The sequence below is a fragment of the Podarcis bocagei genome (assembly GCF_964188305.1).
Source record: "Podarcis bocagei genome assembly, chromosome: 6".
Taxonomy (NCBI): domain Eukaryota; kingdom Metazoa; phylum Chordata; class Lepidosauria; order Squamata; family Lacertidae; genus Podarcis; species Podarcis bocagei.
This window is the reverse complement of record NC_138130.1, coordinates 63,933,235-63,954,563: the sequence shown is the minus strand read 5'-3', so window position 1 is coordinate 63,954,563 and position 21,329 is coordinate 63,933,235. Positions and strand designations below refer to the sequence as shown.

The window sequence follows — 21,329 nt, the reverse complement described above, 5'->3', positions numbered from 1 at the left end:
AGTTGATTGTAGAGGTCATAATGATACAGTTGGAAGGAGAAATTTTCTAAAAAAAGGTGGTTCACAAAATGTGAGGCAAAGCCTCCAAAATGTCTCTTGATTGGGATCGAAATCAGAGTATCTTCTGTTGATTGCCAGTTACTGGAGATCATTGGGACCATCACCTCCTTTTCCTAAGCTTTTTGCATTGTCAACTTAAAGTGTGTTATGCCCTTCTCTTCCATAAAATTGCAACCCTTTCTTTTTCCATCCATCTTCTTGCTTCTAAGCTGAGAACAAAAGTGAATTGTAAACTGAAGAACATTCTGTCCACTGGTTTTACATCTGAAGAAACTGCAGAAGTGGTGTTTCTGTTTCCCTCCTTGTTTGTTTGTTTTGTGGTGTGGAAACACTCTAAGACAAACTTTGAGTACCTAGGGTTCAGGGGTGGGATAGAGAAATGTTTAAATCACTCAAAGACGATTTATGAGGGGTTTGATTAAAGGGGTAGTGAAAACAGGAAAAGGGGATGGTGGCTGCCTCAGTGTTCCCCTCACCCACCCCAGAAGTCTTTACAAAGACATTGCATGTGCAAAAAAGATGGCTGTCCTCACAGATTGATGGGGGCAACCTGATTTTCTCCATACAATTACCCAGGAAGGGACTGTACATTATGAGGTGTATGGGAGCATTATTATTTTTTAACCTTTTGAACATAGAGGAGAATTTAGCTGTTCTAAGGAGGTTAACATGCTAAAGAGGGAGATAGTCCTTGGACCACCTTGTAAGTCCATGAACAGATCAGTTTGTTGATTATGCAACTTAATCCACATATCTATGTTCATATCTATGTGTGAGGTTGAAATGAATAGGTTCATCCCAGAACCCTGAATAAATAGGAATCCTCACCCCTATTCCTTTGGAATTAAGGAATAGGAAACTGCTAACTGCAGGAAATTGAAACATGGGTTTTGATCTCTTTAATATAAAGAGAGAACACTTAGAATCATAGAATCATAGAATCATAGAGTTGGAAGAGACCACAAGGGCCATCGAGTCCAACCCCCTGCCAAGCAGGAAACACCATCAGAGCACTCCTGACATATGGTTGTCAAGCCTCTGCTTAAAGACCTCCAAAGTAGGAGACTCCACCACACTCCTTGGCAGCAAATTCCACTGTCGAACAGCTCTTACTGTCAGGAAGTTCTTCCTAATGTTTAGGTGGAATCTTCTTTCTTGTAGTTTGGATCCATTGCTCCGTGTCCGCTTCTCTGGAGCAGCAGAAAACAACCTTTCTCCCTCCTCTATGTGACATCCTTTTATATATTTGAACATGGCTATCATATCACCCCTTAACCTCCTCTTCTCCAGGCTAAACATGCCCAGCTCCCTTAGCCGTTCCTCAACGGCTTCTACAACCAAGGAGTTCCCTAGAAAATGTAAGTGGTTGAGACAATAGAGAGAACATACTTGGTGATAAGTAGGAATGAACAAATCTGGCAGTTTTGATTCTCTGGTTGCCATTTTTCCAATCTTAAATCCATTTATCCATATTTCTGCATTAATTTGTGATTATTATTTTCTTTAAAAAAGCCTCCTTATGAAAATTATTCTGCATTTTAATGTGAATTTCTCTTAATACACACATTGACACTAATACGTCCATGTGGAATTCCTTCTAATATATTCATTTTTGAAAACATTGTTTAGCTGAAGAACTGTGTCACAAATTTGGATAAGTGTAGATTTTTAAGGATAGTTGTGTTTTGGTTTATGGTTTGAGAAATGTAAATTAGGTAGTTTCCCATTAAAATTCAAACAGAATCAAATTTCTCCCCATCTCAGAGTATGTTAGCTGATCCAAAAGTGACTATACATATTACTCTTGGTGGAATCAATCTTATTTTACAGCCAATGATAATTTTCTTCATATTCCAGAGAAAGTATATTTTATGGATTTTGGTCTATTGAAAGTTTTTCTGTAGTCTATACAAGATTGCAGATTTATCCTGAGGTAGCCACTGCCCTAACCAATACAACTGAGCAGGTTCATAATACAGTGGTACCTTGGGTTAAGAACTTAAATCATTCTGGAGGTCCGTTCTTAACCTGAAACTGTTCTTAACCTGAGGTACCACTTTAGCTAATGAGGCCTCCTGCTGCCACCGCACCACCGCCACAGAATTTGTGTTCTCATCCTGAAGCAAAGTTCTTAACCCGAGATGCTATTTATGGGTTAGCAGAGTCTGTAACCTGAAGCGTCTGTAACTTGAAGCGTCTGTAACCCGAGGTACCACTGTACCACCGAAGATTAGGAAGTCTTAATCCTCCATTATAAACTGGTTTCTGCATAGCTGATGTCTTGACCCTCAGGCTACCTGCCCATATAACATTATCTAACATTTTCTGCCAACCACACAGAAGTCAATTGAAAAGGGAGGATTAGCAGTTTCTAATCTTCTATGGTATTATAAAGCTCCTCAAATATATTGGTTAGGACAGTAGCTATCTCAGTATAAGTCTGAAATCTGGTGTAAATTAGAGCAAAAATTGATTCATATTTCATTAGGCACACTACCTAGGACAAGATGCCCTTCTTGGGCAGGAGCTTATTCCATCTCAAATCCAAGAAAAGGTCTTGGAGTATCTCCCTTGGCATTAGCTATAAGCAATCAAAACTTTGACATGGAAAGTACTTTGCTTTTTCCCTATCAAAAATAATCTCTAATGTTACTAAATTAGGTTATACTCATCAACAATATAATTAATTACTTGGGAAAACAATAGGGCAAAACACAAGGATGTGTTCCCCTGTGGTTTAAAAAAAACCAGGCACAATATTCATAATTTAAGAATCAGGGATTGTAGGACAATTGAAGTTATAATCCTGGGAATTACTTTTGTGCAAGCACCATTGAACTCAATGTGACTTACTTCTGTGTTGGTACCTAGAGGACTGCCTTGTAATGAAAACTGTAAGCCTTGTGGATGGGTTTTTTGTTTTTGTTTTTAAAGAATTGGTAGAAGTAGAATACTATCACAAGTTTATTTTAGTTCATTCATAACTGGGTGCTATGAGCTGTTCCATCTGAATAGAACTAGATCTAAATTTATAGATCAAGTAGATCTATGTCTATCACTGAGAGAAACATTTATGCATTTATAAAATCTATATTCCATTTTGAATGTAAAAAAACATAAATTGCCTTTCAAGGCAATTTAAAACCATTAAATTAAAATAAAAAATGATAAAATTGAAATAAAACAGTAAAAGCAGAACAATAGAAGTACAAAGAACAGAAAAAATAGTAAAAAAAAACAAAAGCCAGCTATGGCATAAATAAATATGTCATCTGTTAAAACCTGAATAGAGTCAAGTTGATTTTTCTGGTACTTAAAAGTTAACAGAGAAGGCACCAACTGAGTGTTCCTGGGAAGTATATTCCACAACCAGACACGATTACTCAGAAGGCCCTGACCAACACCTGCCTAATCCCTCAGAGATGGTCCTCTGATGAAGATCTTAGAGTAGATAGGTTCTCATGGGTACAGGCAGTTCTTCAGCCATAATGAGCTTTAAAGGTCAAAGCAAGCACCTTGAATTGTGCCTGGAAACATATCAAAAGATTAATTTTGGACAGGTGATTGCAGCACCATGGAAAGATCCAAGTAAACAACTTCCTCTAACAAAGGCTACAGGTGGGGTGAGGCCACACAAGTCCCTCCAAAAAGTTTCACTCTCCTAAGTCCTACCAACTTGCCTTAGGAGTGTGAATTATAGGGTTGCCACCCCACCCCACCAATTCCTGGCCTGAAGAAGAAGAAGAAGAAGAAGGAGGAGGAGGAGGAGGAGGAGGAGGAGGAGGAGGAGGAGAAATAAAATAAATAAATACATTTTTATTTATACCCCACCCTACCCAGCCAGGGCCAGGTATAGGGCGGCTAACACCAAATATAAATTACAATAAAGCGTAAGGGGGGGGGGGCAAAAAAACACACAATTAAAATACGGCTTAAAGCCGAAGGCCAGGTGGAACAGCTCTGTCTTGCAGGCCCTGCGGAAAGATGTCAAATCCCTCAGAGCCCTAGTCTCTTGTGACAGAGCAAAAGGCCCTGGCCCTAGCTGAGACCAATCTAACCACCTTGCAGCTTGGGACCTCCAAAGTGTTATTTATGGACCTTAAGGTCCTCCGTGGGACATACCAGGAGAGGCAGTCCCATAGGTACGTGGGTCCTAGGCTGCATAGGGCTTTAAAGGTCAAAACCAGCACCTTAAACCTGACGCTGTCCTCCACCAGGAGCCAGTGCAGCTGGTAAAGCGCTGGATGAATGTGGTCACGCAGCAAGGACCCCATAAGGAGTCTCGCTGCGGCATTCTGCACCTGCTGGAGTTTCTGGGGCAGCTTCAAGGGCAGCCCCGCATAGAGCGAGTTACAATAATCAAGCCTGGAGGTGACTGTCGCATGGATCATTGTGGCCAGATCAGGGCAAGAAAGGTAAGGGACCAAATGCTTAATACGGCTTTCTTCTGTGTTCTTCTGTGGCCTCCTGCCTGGTGCACTTCTTGTGCTCTTGGGCAGCCACAGTGAAAACAGAGGCAGGTGACAAGTCAGATAAAATGCGCTTGGGACAGGTGTCTGCAAGGCTCATGGCTTTTATTTCACAGAAGCCACAGGTGCCATATCAGGAACATAGTTTAGCTCTTCTGCCAATGGTAGTCAGCCCCAGATTCAACTAGGTCACCTTCTTCTGTCTCTTGAGCACCAGTCTGGGGTTGCAACACCCCAGACATTCATTTATTTAAGCTATTTATTAACGGCATTAGCCTAATTGGTGAAAGCTACTGCATCACACATGCCTTCAGAGTAAGGAGCAGTTCTCTCCCGATACTCGATCGGCGATACTCTCCCCGATGCTTTTTAACATCTTTATGCGCCCCCTCGCCCGGCTTGTCCGGAGTTTTGGGCTGGGCTGCCATCACTATGCTGATGACACCCAACTCTATCTGTTGATGGATGGCCATCCTGACTCGGCCCCAGACACACTGACCAGATGTTTGGAAGCTGTGGCTGGATGGTTATGTGGGAGCCGGTTGAAGTTAAATCCTTCGAAGACAGAGGTCCTCTGGCTGGGACGGGACGATATGGGATTGAGGGGTGCAATTCCCATCTCTTGCGGGGGTGCAATTAGTGCCAGCACCGTCCGTTAAGAGTTTGGGTGTAATCTTCGACACCTCCCTTTCCATGGAGGTGCAGATTGCAGCTATAACAAAGGTGGCATTTTTCCATCTCCGCCAAGCTAAGCAGTTGGCGCCTTACCTCTCTTGCCCTGACCTAGCCACTGTGATCCACGTGGCGGTCACCTCCAGACTGGATTATTGTAACTCGCTCTACGTGGGGCTGCCCTTGAGACTGACCCAGAAACTCCAGCGGGTGCAGAATGCTGCGGCGAGACTCCTTACGGGGTCTTCGCTGCGAGATCACATTCATCCGGTGCTATACCAGCTGCACTGGCTCCCAGTGGAGCACAGGATCAGGTTTAAGGTGCTGGTTTTAACCTTCAAAGCCCTATACGGCCTAGGACCCTCATACCTACGGGACCGCCTCTCCTGGTATGCCCCACAGAGGAACTTACGGTCTTCAAATAAAAACATCTTGAAGGTCCCAGGCCACAGAGAGGTTAGGCTGGCCTCAACTAGAGCCAGGGCTTTTTTGGCTGAGGCTCCAACCTGGTGGAACGCTCTGTCACAAGAGACAAGGGCCCTGCAGGACTTGACATCTTTCCGCAGGGCCTGCAAGACAGAGCTGTTCCACCAGGCCTTTGGTCAGGGCGCAGCCTGACTCCCTCCTTTGGCAATCTTTACAGAACTTTAGTTGCCATCAATTTTGATTTTAATTGATTTTTATAATGTTTTTATAATGTTGCACTATTTTACTGTTGTTAGCCGCCCTGAGCCCAGCTTCGGCTGGGGAGGGCGGGATATAAATAAATTTCTTCTTCTTCTTCTTCTTCTTCTTCTTCTTCTTCTTCTTCTTCTTCTTCTAATGGCACCTCTGCTTTCTGAATTTGATCCCTAAGTGGAAGTGCAACTGCAGCCTCATCCCAAGCAGGTCAAATGCTGACTCACAGGTTCATTGAACTACTTCCCAACACTGTCTTTTTCTTGTGGGAAATTAGTACTTTCAGAACTGAACCTGGACCAAAAGATGGACTGAAATGGATCCAGATAATCTGTAGTGTCTTAAGAGTGGCTGGCATTGAGAAGCATATATTCAAAGTTGGGCCACCCCACCCTAGTACATCACTTCCATTGAACTACAACTGCTATTGTAGCACCCCATTGATTAAGGTATTGCTGAGATAACTAAATAGATTGATAGTGCTAATAAAAGACATTAATTTACAATCATAGAACAATCCAGTTTGAAAATGATCTCACTTGTGTGTGTGTGTTTTAAAAATCATAATACACATTGTAACTCCATTTGTTGAAACAGAAAGTTTCTTTTCTCTCCTAAGAGCAAATTTAATTGCTATGTGCTGATAGGACTGTAGCCAAAACAAGAGGGATGCTCTTAGGGATGCTGATGTTTGCAGAAAGGCAAACAAAACAAAACAAAACCCTGGGGGAGGGAATGCAAGGGGAAATCATCCCAAAGAACCCAATAAAAACTGAACATACTCAATAGTCACAGAAGGCTCAATGTCTTCTTTGGTGGGATGGAAAATGAGGAATGGAATCAAGTTCCCATAAGAGGCCATGGCTTGCCTGTTTGGAATTGTGGACCGGAGTCCTGCTTTTTGAAGGGTGAGGGTACAATGCAACACTTAGTTACAGGCTCCCTTATATGTTGTAATTCTACCCTTTTAAATCAGAAAAGGTCTAGACCTGAGCTGAGGCAATTTTCATTCCAAGCAAGTGTAGAAAAAAATAGAACCATTCCAAAATCCCCCTTTAAAAAAAAATATCCAGGCAAATTTCCAGAGCAGTGAAGGAGAACAACAAAAGCCTGATATGCAGATAGCAGACACAGGGTGTCTGTTCAGACTCTAGATTGATTGATTTATTACACATTTCCAGCATTCACATCTTGAGAGAATGTCCATCCCCATCAATCATTTAAGAGGATTTATTCTGAGAGGTGCACAGATATGCAGGCTACTGTAAAATATGTCTCAAAGCCTGGTTAGTGTGACTGTGACTCAGCCCATTTGTGCAGCCCACCCTCTGCAGCTTCATTTTGATTTATGTACTGTGGCAGATTATCTCCCTCGTAAATACTAAATTCCATCAATTTATTTGCATTATGCAAAGAGGAGAGCATTTTAGTACCAAAGGGAGCACACCCCATGTTGTGTAATCATGTTGCTTTATGGGGTTTCAGGGATATTGTTGCTGCTGCTGATGTAATAAAGATCTGCTTCATGCTATCTGATGCACTGCAACCCCCTTCTTTAATTTTATCACTGAAGTGATGGGCCAGGCTGAGGTCAGATGATAAAGGACAGGATATTAACAAGTCATAAAGTTTCACTTTAGATAATGCAAACTTAAAGAATGCTAATGATGCATAATTTACCACTAGCAACCCTTTCTGTACACTGCACAGCATCTAGCAATGTTAGTAAGGTACTAGGTAATTACAAGCTGCTACCATGTGTCCTCCACAAATATGAGTGAGCTAATTGCTATTAATTTAAAGAAACCTGTGGAGTTTAAATAGAGTAAGCTGCTGTCTGAAAATTATTGGGCTATAATTCTTCTGCCTTCTGGCTGTAGAGATAGTATAAATCTGCAAAGAATGTGCCAGGTTAGATATGTAGTCAGCAGAACCCTGAGATGAAATTAAAGACCCATAAGTCATAAGTTTAAAAAACATTTTCTATAATATGTATACTCAAGTTTTGCTCAGGGAATACCACTGTGTATATAGACACAGACTACAAGTGTAATTAAAACCAAAGTGTTTATTCAGTCACTCTGTAGTTTATCACACCACTGGGAATGGAAATCATCATGAGAAGATGCAGCAGTAGTTCAATGTACAGTCATTAACATTTGATTTCTTTTAAGGGGGTAAGGAAAGGGAAGTCCTATATTTTGCCATTAACACTATACCCACAAATCAGAAACAAATGTGCATCTAACTGCAACATAATTTTGTCATAATTCCAAACTTCTACTTTCCTAGATATAATAATCTAGTGGAAGAAAAGAGTTCAAGAAAGTACTTCAAGGAAACCATTCTGTGTCTACTCTACCCCTCCATGCAAATATTATATGAACTCCGGTAATCTGCTCCTACACATTGTGACAGCTAACCACCTCCCAAATTGCTATCTGTTATATGTCCTGTTCTGTGAATCATTCTGATTGATTGGAAAAGACAGGGACTTTTACCAGATTTAGAGTTGCTGACTGATTCTGGGCCTCATGTATATAAATAGTAAATACTACTCTTGGAAATGAAATAGCACTGGTTGCTTTATTCTTCATTTATGACATAGACACCAATAGAGAAATATATTTCAGACAAGATCGCATCAAAATAACAAAATGGCAACCATTGGCTTACTACAAAGCTACTAATCAGGTGTCAATAATACAGGTTGTTTAACACTGGTGTTAACCGGTACTGTCATAATAAACAAGGTTAATGGCTACAATGAGGCCTCTGGTGGTGAACCACTCTATTCATTATTAACATTTAGAAGGAATTTACAAACATTAATGCTCACTAGGGCATTTGATGGCTTAAATATACAAAAAGAAAATGCAATTCACTGTGGTATCTGATCCTGCACCTGCATGCGAAGCCTCTGCTCTACCGCTGAGATTTTTGGCATGCAAAACATGTGCTCTTTCACATAGCTACGTGGCTTCAGTTGTCTTCAGTTGAAATAAATAGTATAGAATTAAATATAAATCCTGAGCTCCTGCTATGATGACATGTGAAATGCACCCAGCTATATAGTTAGGAAGACACACAGTAAAACCTGTCTATTTTGAAATTTTATTATTCAGTGGGAGTTGCCAGGATGAAAAGCAGTGACAGACTCAACTACTACATCAGCATGCGGGCATCTTGTATTAATTGATGAAACAACAGTGAAGCTCACAGCTTCAAGGTAAACTCTGTCTGCCAAAACTACCTGAAGTTCATAAGAGTAATTAAGATCTAAACCCAGAAGAATAATTAAAATATGCAAAACACTTATTGATCTTCAGCATCTGGTGACTTGTCAGTTACCACAGACATACAGACACAAAAGCAAGCTTGATTTAACATACTGTTAATTTGCTTTCTTTGATTAAGCAAATTTTTGGAAAATATTCATATCTTTACCTAGTACGTAAAGAATTCTGCTGCTCATACTAGTGTTTCCTAGAAATTTCTCTGGCATTTGGAAGCCAGTTGAGATGCTGTGAAGAGTAAAAATGCTGAACTGAATATATATATATATATGTAATGAACCAGGTATTTATTTGGATCCACAAGAGATTATGCCATAAGAAATTTGATAGTCTTTAAGATATTAGGGAGTTGGACTAGATGCCCCTTCTAACTCTGCAATTCTTTGATTCTTTGATTCTATTACTTCTGCCCAGAAGTCATCTTCCAAATGCCAATGAAATGTTCAATGTTAGTCCCTACACAATGAACACAAGAGCTTTGAGGACTTAATGTTATGGTGTTGAAAACCATTTGGTGGAAAAAGAAGAGGAGAGCAGATTGCTATGCCCCTGCCCCTGAACTGAATATCTAGAACCAACAACTCTTGTCACCACAAAACATTTTCAAAAGAGTGAGGTAGTATAACAGGTCTGAATTTCCACCTAGAAATATAGGAAGCTGCCTTTGTTCTTCTGGCTCGCTGTTATTCGTAAGTCCTGCAATAATTCACCAGAATTTCAGGCAGGTATCTCTCCAAGTCCTACCTGGAGATGCTAAGGATGGAACCTGGGACTTATTATTGATAATAATATCTATTAAATGTCTATACTGCCATTAATCCAAGGATCATAGGGCAGTTTTCCATAGAGAAACACAAAAATACATAATATAGTAAGAAACAAACACAATACTCCCTCACAGTTTAAAAGGCCAGGGTGTTTAATTAGTCAAAGTCCTGGGAAACAAGGAATGATTTTGCTTGGCAGTGAAAGATATGTACAGAGGTACCTCAGGTTACAGACGCTTCAGGTTACAGACTCCGCTAACCCAGAAATAGTACCTCGGGTTAAGAACTTTGCTTCAGGATGAGAACAGAAATCGCGTGGAGGCAGCGGGAGGCCCCATTAGCTAAAGTGGTACCTCAGGTTAAGAACAGTTTCAGGTTAAGAATGGACCTCCAGAATGAATTACAGTAAGTTCTTAACCCGAGGTCCCACTGTAATGAAGGCACCAGGTGAGCCTCCCTGGGGAGAGCTTGCAAAAAATGGGGAGCCACAGCAAAAAAGGCCTGCTCTCATGTTGCTACGCTCGTGGAGGGGGCACACAGTTGGTAATTGCAGGGTCCGGGTCAGTTATTTGAGGTATGGCAGTCCTGAGCCATTTAAACATTACTATTTTTCTAGAAAAAAGGGTGCTGGAGCTTACCATGAATGCCTCCCTTGGTGTCTTATAATGCCAATGGAGTCTACCAGAGAGGTTCTGGAACTTGTTATGATACCTGTGATGTGATTTATACCTCTTTGAGGGGTGGGTGTTTTTATCTTTACAACTAATGGTACTGCGTACGAAATAAATACAGCAACATATTTTATGTATGTTGTTTGGACAATAGCCTGCAGCCCTATGAGTAAAAATTAGGCTAGGAAAAGAAATGGGGGGGGGGGGGATTGAAACCACTGTTCTCTTCCCAGTAATGTGACCATGTAGTCTCCATGTTTAAAATGTGTTCCTATAATAGTTTGACTGGAATATATGGAATAACTCTTGACGTGAAAAAAGAAATGGCCCCAAGACACACTGCATGCTGGGAAATGTTATTGTCATCAGACTCTTTTTGCTTTCTGTTTTCTTACATGCTTTACTTCCCTCATTCTATGAACACACACATTCCTTCCTAGCCTTCTTGTCTGAGATCACTCATCTCTTACCTTCATTGCCAAACAACTAGAGCACTTGATGTTTATATCTATGACTTTTGTTTCATTTCATAAACCAAGAGGCTCCCTGTACTGATGTTCACCCATTTCATTTTACCAAATATAATGGCTTTTTTTTTACTTTCTGCTGCCTGTAATACTACCAGCTGGGTTATGCACCTTGATTGTCTTCTTCCTTGAGTTTCTAAGATGCCGCAACACTATTGATTCTTCTCTGTCTATTATTATGATCCCCCCTCACACACTTCATCTCCAGTAATATCAGTTTATTGCAAGACTTCTACTATTCTCACATGACATATTGGTGATTCTATCTTCTAAGAAACAGCATTTATCCCTTTGACTTCTAAATCATTTTTTTTTCCTAAACGCAAAACTTTCTGTCTGATCCTGTAACATCTTCTTGGGCATCTATCTAACATCCTGGCTTAAGCCAGTGAAGAAGACAGAGAACATATAGTGAAACCACATGTTAGCTGCTATTTTAGCATTTTTGCTAGCAATATCAGAGGAGATTTCACCAGCCACAATTTCAGCAAAACTGTGCTTTCCAAAGCAAAATGACTGCTAACATTTTGTACTTTCGCATGGAGGATAGCAATTTGTATTTTAATCCATAACCATCTCTAATTCAAAGCAACTTTATCAGCGCTCCATATAGCAGTCTTCTTGGCTGCAATTACAGCATTAACGTTTAGCTTTTCAGTCTTGATAACACAGTCTAATTTTATCCCATCTGGTTTATTGTGCAAAGTTTTTTTTTCATGCCTGGAGGTGGCATTTCCTTAATCATTTCTTCTGCATGGAATTGCTGGTTGGAGCTTAAAAGGTTTTGTTAGCTACAAGGACCAACTGCAGGTTTCTTCTCCATGAGGACAATGTGTCAGCAGTTCTCTGCAAGAATTGTCTAGAAGGCAATCATTTGGAAGCTCTCGCTGTACTAGGGAGGTCATCAAACCAAACTGAATAAGCTTTTGATCTCGCTTTATTTTTTAAATGACTGTAATGTTAGAGTGACATTTCCTTTCTAATGATTAGCTTTCAGGGAGGTAGGATTACAGACTGCCAGTTTATTAATAGCTGGTGGGAAACAGGTGACCTTAGATTTGCATATTAAACCCATGCCAAAATCAATGTGGAGATATGAAGGTGGAGGAGGATCTTCTCAGCAACAATGTGGAAAGTGTTTGGAAATCGGCATGCAATCAGTCCTTTTCCCTTTTGATGGCCATATGCTTCAATTAGTTCCTGTATTGTACATTTGTGCAAGATGACACCATACCAAACCACTTTAGGCATTTCCAAATAGATGCTTGTGTTCTGTTTCTAGGAATATCATGCCAAACATTTTCTCAAACAGGAAAAAAGGCTTAGATACTTTGCTTCGCTTTGGCGAAAATGGGATATTTTACCAGTAATATAAAATCTTGAATAGTGATGCCAGGAAATACATTCTGTGATTCATAAAAAATAGGCCCCCAAACAAGAGGTGACCATTTCAAGCCTCAATCTTTTGCATTAAGATTCCTGGCTTCCCCCCTGCCAACCTATCACTGCTCTTCCCTTCCTTTCTCAGTGCAAAGAGCAGCAGCAACATCACAAAAAGAGAGAAAATAAGTCTCTCTCTCTCTCTCTCTCCCTCTCTCTCTCTCCCTCTCTCCATTACTTCATTACATTGGCTAATAGTGTAATGGGATTAGATCCCTAGAGATCCTGCAATTATAGCTCCTTTGGGTAAAGCTACAGCTCCCATAGTCTTTTATGCCCTCCCATGTCCTTTAAACTGAACACAAGTACAAGCAATCTCTATACATTTGTGTGAAGGTGTGTACAGCTCATCTGTTGTGTATTCAAATGGACAGACTGTACGGTCACTCAACATTACATATAAATAACTGTGCAAGTGTATGGTTCAAGTATTTGGGTACACAGACTGCACAGTCATCGAATGTACTATTAGCTAGCGTACTGGGGCAATGGAGTGGGGGAAACTGTGTTCCTCTCTTTTCCATGTCTGTCTCATCACTGCGCAGAGGAAAAGGAGGTGGGTATTTGGGAGGAGCTGGCAAGTCAATGCAGAAGGGATGCTGGTGATTTTCTTTCAAGCCCTCAGTGTGGTCTATTTTTATTTCTGGGAAAGTTGGGGAAAGCCCAGCCCAAAAGAACTTTGGAGAGTTTAAACAACTCTGTTTCTTACATAGTATATGCAAGCAAGTAGAAAAATCAGAAAGATAAGCTGGACTGGCCTATCCGTTTCCACCCTTTGTCCTCGCTCATATTTTGCTCTTCACACCCATTCTCTGTGATCCATAGTCAGAGGAGACTGAACATAACAAAACTGTAGTCGACATACCTACGGATGAGGGAGAAATTCAGTCTAGTTTGCATATAAAGGTGAAGTGACCAGATTTGCACTTTCCAAAACAATGTGCAAAATGAAACACAACCATCTTTTGAAATTCAAACCTCTCCGAATTTTGCAATGCAGTTTGCTACCCAAGCAATGTGTACAAAAATGTTTATCCTTGGGGAAAGTGTACACAAAAGCACATATATCAATGGAATCAACATATATATTCACTGTATGTTGTGAACACAGAATAATTTTACTTTCTTTTTTAACACTGATGAATTTTCATGATGAGCTTTTATTTATTTATTTTTTAAAAATCCCAAACTGATGTGGAAATCTGAAAAGCTGTATTTAAGATTGGATAAATTTGAAACAGAGACACCAGAATTGACAGATTTGCTCATCCTTAGTTATATTTCTGTTTTCTTCAGTACCTTTGTCTTCTTGCTTTTTTTCTGTGTTTGTTTCCCCTATTTCTTTTTCTTCTAGTACCATCATCCAACTCTGTTTTATATCCTTTTTTTGCATGGGTCACTCTAGACAATGACTTGTATCTCTGTTGCTAAGCTTGTTTCACATTTGGAAAATGTTGGTTGACTGCATTTCCACCTTCCACCCCCCATGACTGCAGTTATATGAAGAGGCCAGGGATTTTTTTCCTGTATTCCTTTAGCATCTCAAAATTCATTTCTGGATTATGTATCTAATCATACAAACTGATTTGCTGTTTAGAACTTCTGACATTAGAGTTTCCACTATCAGCTTCCCAAATATCATTTGAAGTATTTCCCCCATATTAATCAGCATGACATTTTCACTGCTAACACCTGTAGCTATTTCTGTGTTTAATCTCTGAGTCTTTTCTGTTCTCTTTTAATATGGTCACTGTATAGAGAAAGAAAATACACAATCCAAATCACAGTTAAGCACATTCATTAAAATCAGTTAGAATTCAAGAATGTAAGTATTTCTTTCCAGGACTGGTACTACTATTAGGTTGAGGAGGTTGCTGTCTAATGCAGCTGATTGTGGGTCTCACGAAAGGGCAGGAACTGGTTTGTTTAATATTGTATTTTTATTCTGAAGGAAAGGCACTTCTGGGATCTTTTTTCTTTGGTGTGTGTTGTTTATTTGTCTTTTTCCTTTTTTTGTTGGTTGGTTATAGAAAATGAATAAAAAGAAGTAAAAAAACAAAAAACAAAATAGAAATGGGTGTGGGAATTCAGCGGCGTAGCGTGAGTTGTCAGCACCCGGGGCAACGCAAGTAATTTGCGCCCCCTAACCCGGGGCAAGGCACGTAATTTGCGCCCCCCCTAACCCCTAACCTGCGAGTTGCCGCTGGCGCTGCTGCCCAAACGACGCCGCTTGCCCGGAGGAGGAGGGGGGCAGAGAGGCGAGGAAAATGCAACGGCCCAGCAGCGGCAGCGTCGGAGGCGGGGCTGTGAGGAGGGGCTGCCTGGCGCGTCCTCCGCGGCGAGCGCTGAGAGCCGCTGCCTGCCGGGCGCCTTCAGCCGGGCGCCGCGAGACATGCGGCTCTGCTACAGCCTGCGCCCGAGGCTCTTCGGCGACTCCGGAGGCAGCGAGCGCACCCCCCCCCCAGATGTTGCGCCCGGTGCGGCCTGCCCCCCTTGCACCCCCCACGCTATGCCACTGTGGGAATTGTCACTGTTCACCTATTTGCTCATTATCAGGACTGGATTGATGTCATGCAAATGAAAGCAGGCTATTTTTGACACTGAATTTCAATGCTGTGGATGTCTATCACCAAACTATATGCCTTTACTTGGCAGGAAGGATTTAAGGTAAAGGGACTCCTGACCATTAGGTCCAGTCGTGGCCGACTCTGGGGTTGCGATGCTCATCTCGCTTTATTGGGCAAGGGAGCCAGCGTACAGCTTCCGGGTCATGTGACCAGCATGACTAACCCGCTTCTGGTGAACCAGAGCAGCGCACGGCAACACTGTTTACCTTCCTGCCAGAGTGGTACTTATTTATCTACTTGCACTTTGACATGCTTTCAAACTGCTAGGTGGGCAGGAGCTGGGACTGAGCAACAGGAGCTCACGCCGTCGCAGGCATTCAAACCGCCAACCTTCTGATCGGCAAGCCTTAGGCTCTGTGGTTTAACCCACAGCGCCACTCAGCCAGTAAAATGGCCTGGCACAGCGCTGTCCTCAACCTTCTCCCATTGGAATGTGACAAACTTAAACGTACTTTACTTTGTCTGGATCATGCCCATAATATCAGTCCTCCTCCCTAACTTGACAGTGGAAAAGCCTATTAAGTGTGGATTGAGAATCCTATAGGGATGCGGTGGCAGCTGACTAATCTCTCTCCCCGCCCCCAAACTCTCCTCTTCAGCTCACCTATCCAGAGAAGCTTTCTCTTGCCAATAAATGAGAGGGGAAAGTGCAGGCCCATTTTCCTTTGCAAAGAATGGGTATTGCACCTGTGGCAACTGCATTAAATGGGTACAAATTAGGATGCAGAGGTCTTGTACACACTTTGTGATGCATCAAAACCATTAGCCCTGCTGTTGGTATATATAATAATGAGATCTGTAAAACTGAGAACAACATGCTGGTTAATGCTGGCTACTTCACTTTCAGATTATCCATTACACAACAAGCACCCTTTCAATAATATGGTAAACACAGCCTAGAAATGTGAATTTCTGATATCACTCTCCTTTCCTCTCTCCATATTGTTCTATTACATTCTGAGCCAGAATTGATTGAATTAATTTATTCAAGTACACTGTTGAGTGGCCCATAGCTTTGAGAAGTCTAGGTAGGGTGCATTTACCAACTCTCCTTCATCAACAGTTATCAGCTGGTATTGTGCTTCATCACTATCATCTTCCTGCAATTCTGGGAGTCCCTGCCTCTTCAAAGAAATTAAATGGAAGATCCTTATCTGTTGAAGATAACAAATGTGCATTAAACATTTCAGTATTATGAACAGGTGGTCAAGCACAGAAGAATGAAGATGTTTTGAGTTGGAAACAATATGAGAAGTAATCGCTGCCATCCCAATTGACTCTAAATGGCAATAGGCCATTTCAGAAGTAGGAGATATTCAATGTGGTCACATGAACTAATTGAATTGTAAGCTAGTGCAGTCCAGGCGTTTCTGTTTCTTTTTATGTTTATGCTCAAACATTGTTATCTATGCAGTAGGAACCACGGTGCTTTTCTTCTGTTCAGTGAGCAAATGCCAGTTCTCATTAGACCTGCAATTTGGGTTTCATAAAAGCTCTAGCTTGCAAAACTAAAAATAAATAGTGAGAAACAAAATTTGTTTTCTTTCTTTCTAAAAAAAATGTTTTAGGAGCAATGGACAAAAGAACAGCTTAAAAAAAAGTGTTGGGATGAAATGTGAAAGAAGTTATTTCTAAAACATACAACAGGCATGTGTGGCTGCACTTATCCTAAGTTTAACACTGGGAGCCAGGAAAGAATGTGGTCCATAGAGGGGGAACGTGAAGGGACTAAACCCTACACACACCAATGTTGTTTACCTGATGAAAATTCCCCCATTCTGCAATTTGTCACAATATGAAAATGATACATTTGCATATGCATTTTTCTAGTGTGGCAAATAACAGCTTAAGAGGAGCTTTTACCTGAACATGCAAGGGTGTAAACTGCGGGGGGGGGGGGAGTGTGTGGATGCAATTCCCCACACCCCATTGTCCCCCTTCAGAGCTTTGTGCTGTATGGACAAAGGTCTGACAGAAGCCAAGAACCTTGCAAGGATTTGTGGGGTGGGGGGCTTGCATGCAATTTTAATGCTCATGTGTTCAGGAAAATGCTTGAAAAGTGTCTGTCATGATTATAACAGAAGAAAGTGTCTGGGTAGGCAGTTCATCAGGATCAGAGTACATGCTTTTGGCACATACACATTCTCTCTCTCTCTCTCTCTCTCTCTCTCTCTCACACACACACACACACACAGAGAGAGAGAGAGAGAGAGAATATTTACATTGAAAAACATAGGTTGAATTGGGCCTTGATTAGCGAAATATTGCTTGGAAAAATTCCCAAGGAAAGTAGCTCCCATAATCCCCTCATCCAATCAGATTCACACACATAATCTGCATTTCAATGTTGTTGGTTTCAAAGCCAAGACTGATCATATGTCTACTGCAGTGTTTCCCAACCGGTGTTCCCCGGCACACGAGTGTGCCGTGAGACACCGGCTGGTGTGCCGCGAGATGCCTGGAGGGAGGCGGGCGAGTCGGGCGGCGAGAGGCGGGGCGGGGGCGGCGAGGAGAGGCCGCGCCTCCTGCTGCTGCCTGGCGCTCCTCCTCGCAGCCGGCAGCGCTGCCTGGGCGCCTCCGCGCGACTCTGTCTCGCTGGGTTTGGTCTCCCAGCAGAGACGGGTCACACGCGCCCCTCCCTCCCTCCCTCAGCCTGCGCGGAGGCGGATTGAGCGCAGCTGAGAGGAGCTGCCGAGGGAAAAAACGTTCACTTTTGTGCGTCCCTCCCGGCGTGACGCTGCGCGCTGACGTCACGGGGCGGGGCTTTAATGGTGGTGTGCCGCGAGATTTTTTTTTAGTACACAGGTGTGCCGTTGCCCAAAAACGTTTGGGAAACACTGGTCTACTGGTATCTCAGTTTAGGCTCTTAACCTAAATTGCAGGGATAGGACTTTTCACTATTCTATGATTTTTCATATACCTTCCTTCCTCTTCCTACTCTTTCTCTTGGTTCTTCTGAACTGTCATCTATAAGCTCATATCAGAAGCATTTTAAAATTCTCAAGGTTTCCACAGTCACTTTCTTAAAGTCAATGGAGATTCTAGTTTAAGATTAGTCATTTGAAGTTTTCATGTTCTCAATTATGCTCTAAGGTGCTTTTTAAGGGCATTTAGCAGGACTGTTTAGAGGGCTCTTTGAATGTATTCAGTCTTTCCCACCATCCCAATAAGTTTTGTAATATGTCTCCTGTTACAGGTAAGGAACAGCAAAAGAATCATTAAGATGCTCCACTGTACATTAGGGAAGTGATTTGTGGGTATATTAACCCCTTGAGTGTCCTAATGACCGATAGAATTATACATTTCAAAGAAAGTGAAAACCCTGCGTTTTCCTCATGAGAAACACTTTATCCTTCTGCTGTACCCAAGTTCAGGAACTGTAAAAATGGTTTCCCTTTGTGTTAGCAGAACTCCAGAAAATTAATACAGTTTATGTAGATAACTATGTGGTTCAGAACATTTCACACTAGCAAAATAGCCATTCATCTCTCACATTTTTTGTACTGACAATATTCAGTTTATCATATAGACTATCCTTGCACAACAAAGAAGTGCAGTTCTGAAGTTTATGCCTTGACTGTTGGCAAAATGACAAAAACTTTCTAAGGGACTCATGGGAATATGTTAAATTGGATGCAGTGACTCAGATGTGTGACATAGATTTGCACCATAATAAATTCATAGTTCACTTTTGGTCTCAATGGGAGCCAAACACTGGATTTCCAAATTAATGTCCTTGGATATTGGTATGAAAATTTGCAGCATATTGCCTTAGAGAAACTTGCACAAAACTTGAAAACTGCTAGGGCACAAAGTTCAGAGGACAAGCTTGTGGCTGTGTGATATTGTTTTACTGTATGCAATACAGGAGTCAGTGTGTGTGAGATTGTCCACCACCTGCAACGTATTTTGACTTGGGATTACAGTAATAACTTCAGCCTTGGGAGTACAGTGGGACCTCGGGTTAAGAACTTAATTTGTTCTGGAGGTCCGTTCTTAACATGAAACTGTTCTCAACCTGAGGTACCACTTTAGCTAATGGGGCCTCCCGCTGCCGCCACACCGCCAGCGCGCAATTACTGTTCTCATCCTGCAGCAAAGTTCTTAATCCGAGGTACTATTTCTGGGTTAGAGGAGTCTGTAACCTGAAGCGTCTGTAACCTGAGGTACCACTGTAATAGGGCAGCCTGGAACATGAAAGAAAGATACTTATGAATTTGAAACTGGATGGAGTTTCCAGACAAATGGCTGTTCATACAGAGGCTGTAGCTCATGCAAGAGGTCATCTGTGTGATGGAAGAGCTCATACAGTGGTGCCCCGCAAGACGAATGCCTCGCAAGACGAAAAACCCGCTAGACGAAAGGGTTTTCCGTTCTTTGAGCTGCTTCGCAAGACGAATTTCCCTATGGGCTTGCTTCGCAAGACGAAAACGTCTTGCGAGTCTTGTGATTTTTTTCACTTCCCCCCCTTTTTTCTAAGCCGCTAAACCGCTAAGCCTTTAATAGCCGCTAAACCGCTAAACCGCTAATAGCGCTAATCCGCTAATCCGCTAATAGGGTTGCTTCGCAAGACGAAAAAACCGCTAGACAAAGAGAATCGCGGAATGGATTATTTTCGTCTTGCGAGGCACCACTGTACCATTTTCCTGCTGTGCTGTTCCAGTGTTACCTTTCAGTGAATATCAGAACCAAGGAAAAAAGATGCAGGGCACTTGTCTGACAAGGGTTAAATCAGAGATAGAATTTCCACCACATGTAACTTTTACATCAGCTATAAAGTGATAGCTGAATGATGAGAGAATCCATAGATTGATTTTTTTAAAAAAAGCTGTTTCCCATCAAGAAGGAAAACAATTTGCACAATGCTAATCAGAACTTGCTCTTACGTTCTTTTTAAAAAAGGATGTTTCTCTTAACAAAGGAAAATGTCACACTTTAATATCCAGCGTACGAAGATCAGCATGGGTGTGTGTGTGTGTGTGTGTGTGTGTGTGTGTGTGTGTGTGTTTGATCACCTTGTGTCTCAACACATATTTAACACAACAGTAATGATTGCCAGAAGAATGCCTTCTGGATAGTACCTTAAAAATATGCATTGAGACAAGATACAGTATTTAAATGCCTCTTTATCATAAAACAGCTTGGAAGTTCTGTGAAAGAATAATACCAACTAGAGGATAGTTTAAAGACCATAATTGGACTTTATCCCAGAAAAGGCTAAATAAATTGAAATATGTTTTATATCATTATGCATATTTTCCTGTGATAAAAATAGATTTATATTTCATAGTAGCACAAGAAATTGTACAACAGGGGAATAATAATGGAAAGGAAAGGAAGCAATCAAGAAAGAAAGCAGAATATTCCTTATATCCCTTTAGAAAGGAAGCAATAAATTACTTTTGTGAATAATTTCAAAGACTCAGATATGGTCCATGTATATCCCAGGTGACATTTTTTAAAGAAAAAACAGTCTCAGCCCCCTGTTCATATAAAAAAGGTATAAAACAATCATTGGGTTTTTAATCCAGAGAAAAAAAATGACTACTGAAATATTTACTGTACAAAGTCCTCTTAGAGAGGCCTCTTACTGAATAAAGGAACAGTTTCTGATCAAAAAAATTTCATGGTCCACCAGTAAATTCAAAATTCCAGCTAATATATAAGTTTCTTTCTCAGAAGGGAAACTGTGTTACACCTCTTTAGATCAATGGATCATGCTTAATTAATAAGAGTCATATGTTGCAAAATAATGGAATCTGTGAATAAATTCCTTTTTCTTCTGCTGAAAGAGTTATATTCTCTAATTTCAAAGGCGATGGTGCTGAGTGCTGGAACATCATATAATTCTGTATGGCGAGATCTGGGGAAAACAAAAGAGCAGCTCATTGTTAGCTTTTAGACCTGGAATCAGCTACTGCCATACAGGGCTGCCTTTTCATTTGTACTTAAAATTTAAGTGGAAAATTAAATAACAGTCCTTTGTTGATGCAGCCATTTTAAAGGAACAGATAGATGGTCAGACAGACACAATGGTGCTGTGAATTAAAACTTCACAGCTTTGACCTGCGATGACTTATCATGCAGGCATACTGATATCCACAGGTATTTAGAGAAATATT

General features: G+C 41.3%; 1 long non-coding RNA gene across 1 annotated transcript in view; it reads left to right on the top strand.

The window, feature by feature from the left end:
• LOC308590047 overlaps nucleotides 1–21,329 on the top strand; it is a 49,695-nt gene that overhangs the window by 7,871 nt on the left and 20,495 nt on the right. Inside the window, exon 2 of the long non-coding RNA XR_014009631.1 lies at nucleotides 9,005–9,108. This is a non-coding gene — a long non-coding RNA (uncharacterized lncRNA). The remainder of the gene's footprint in view (nucleotides 1–9,004; nucleotides 9,109–21,329) is intronic.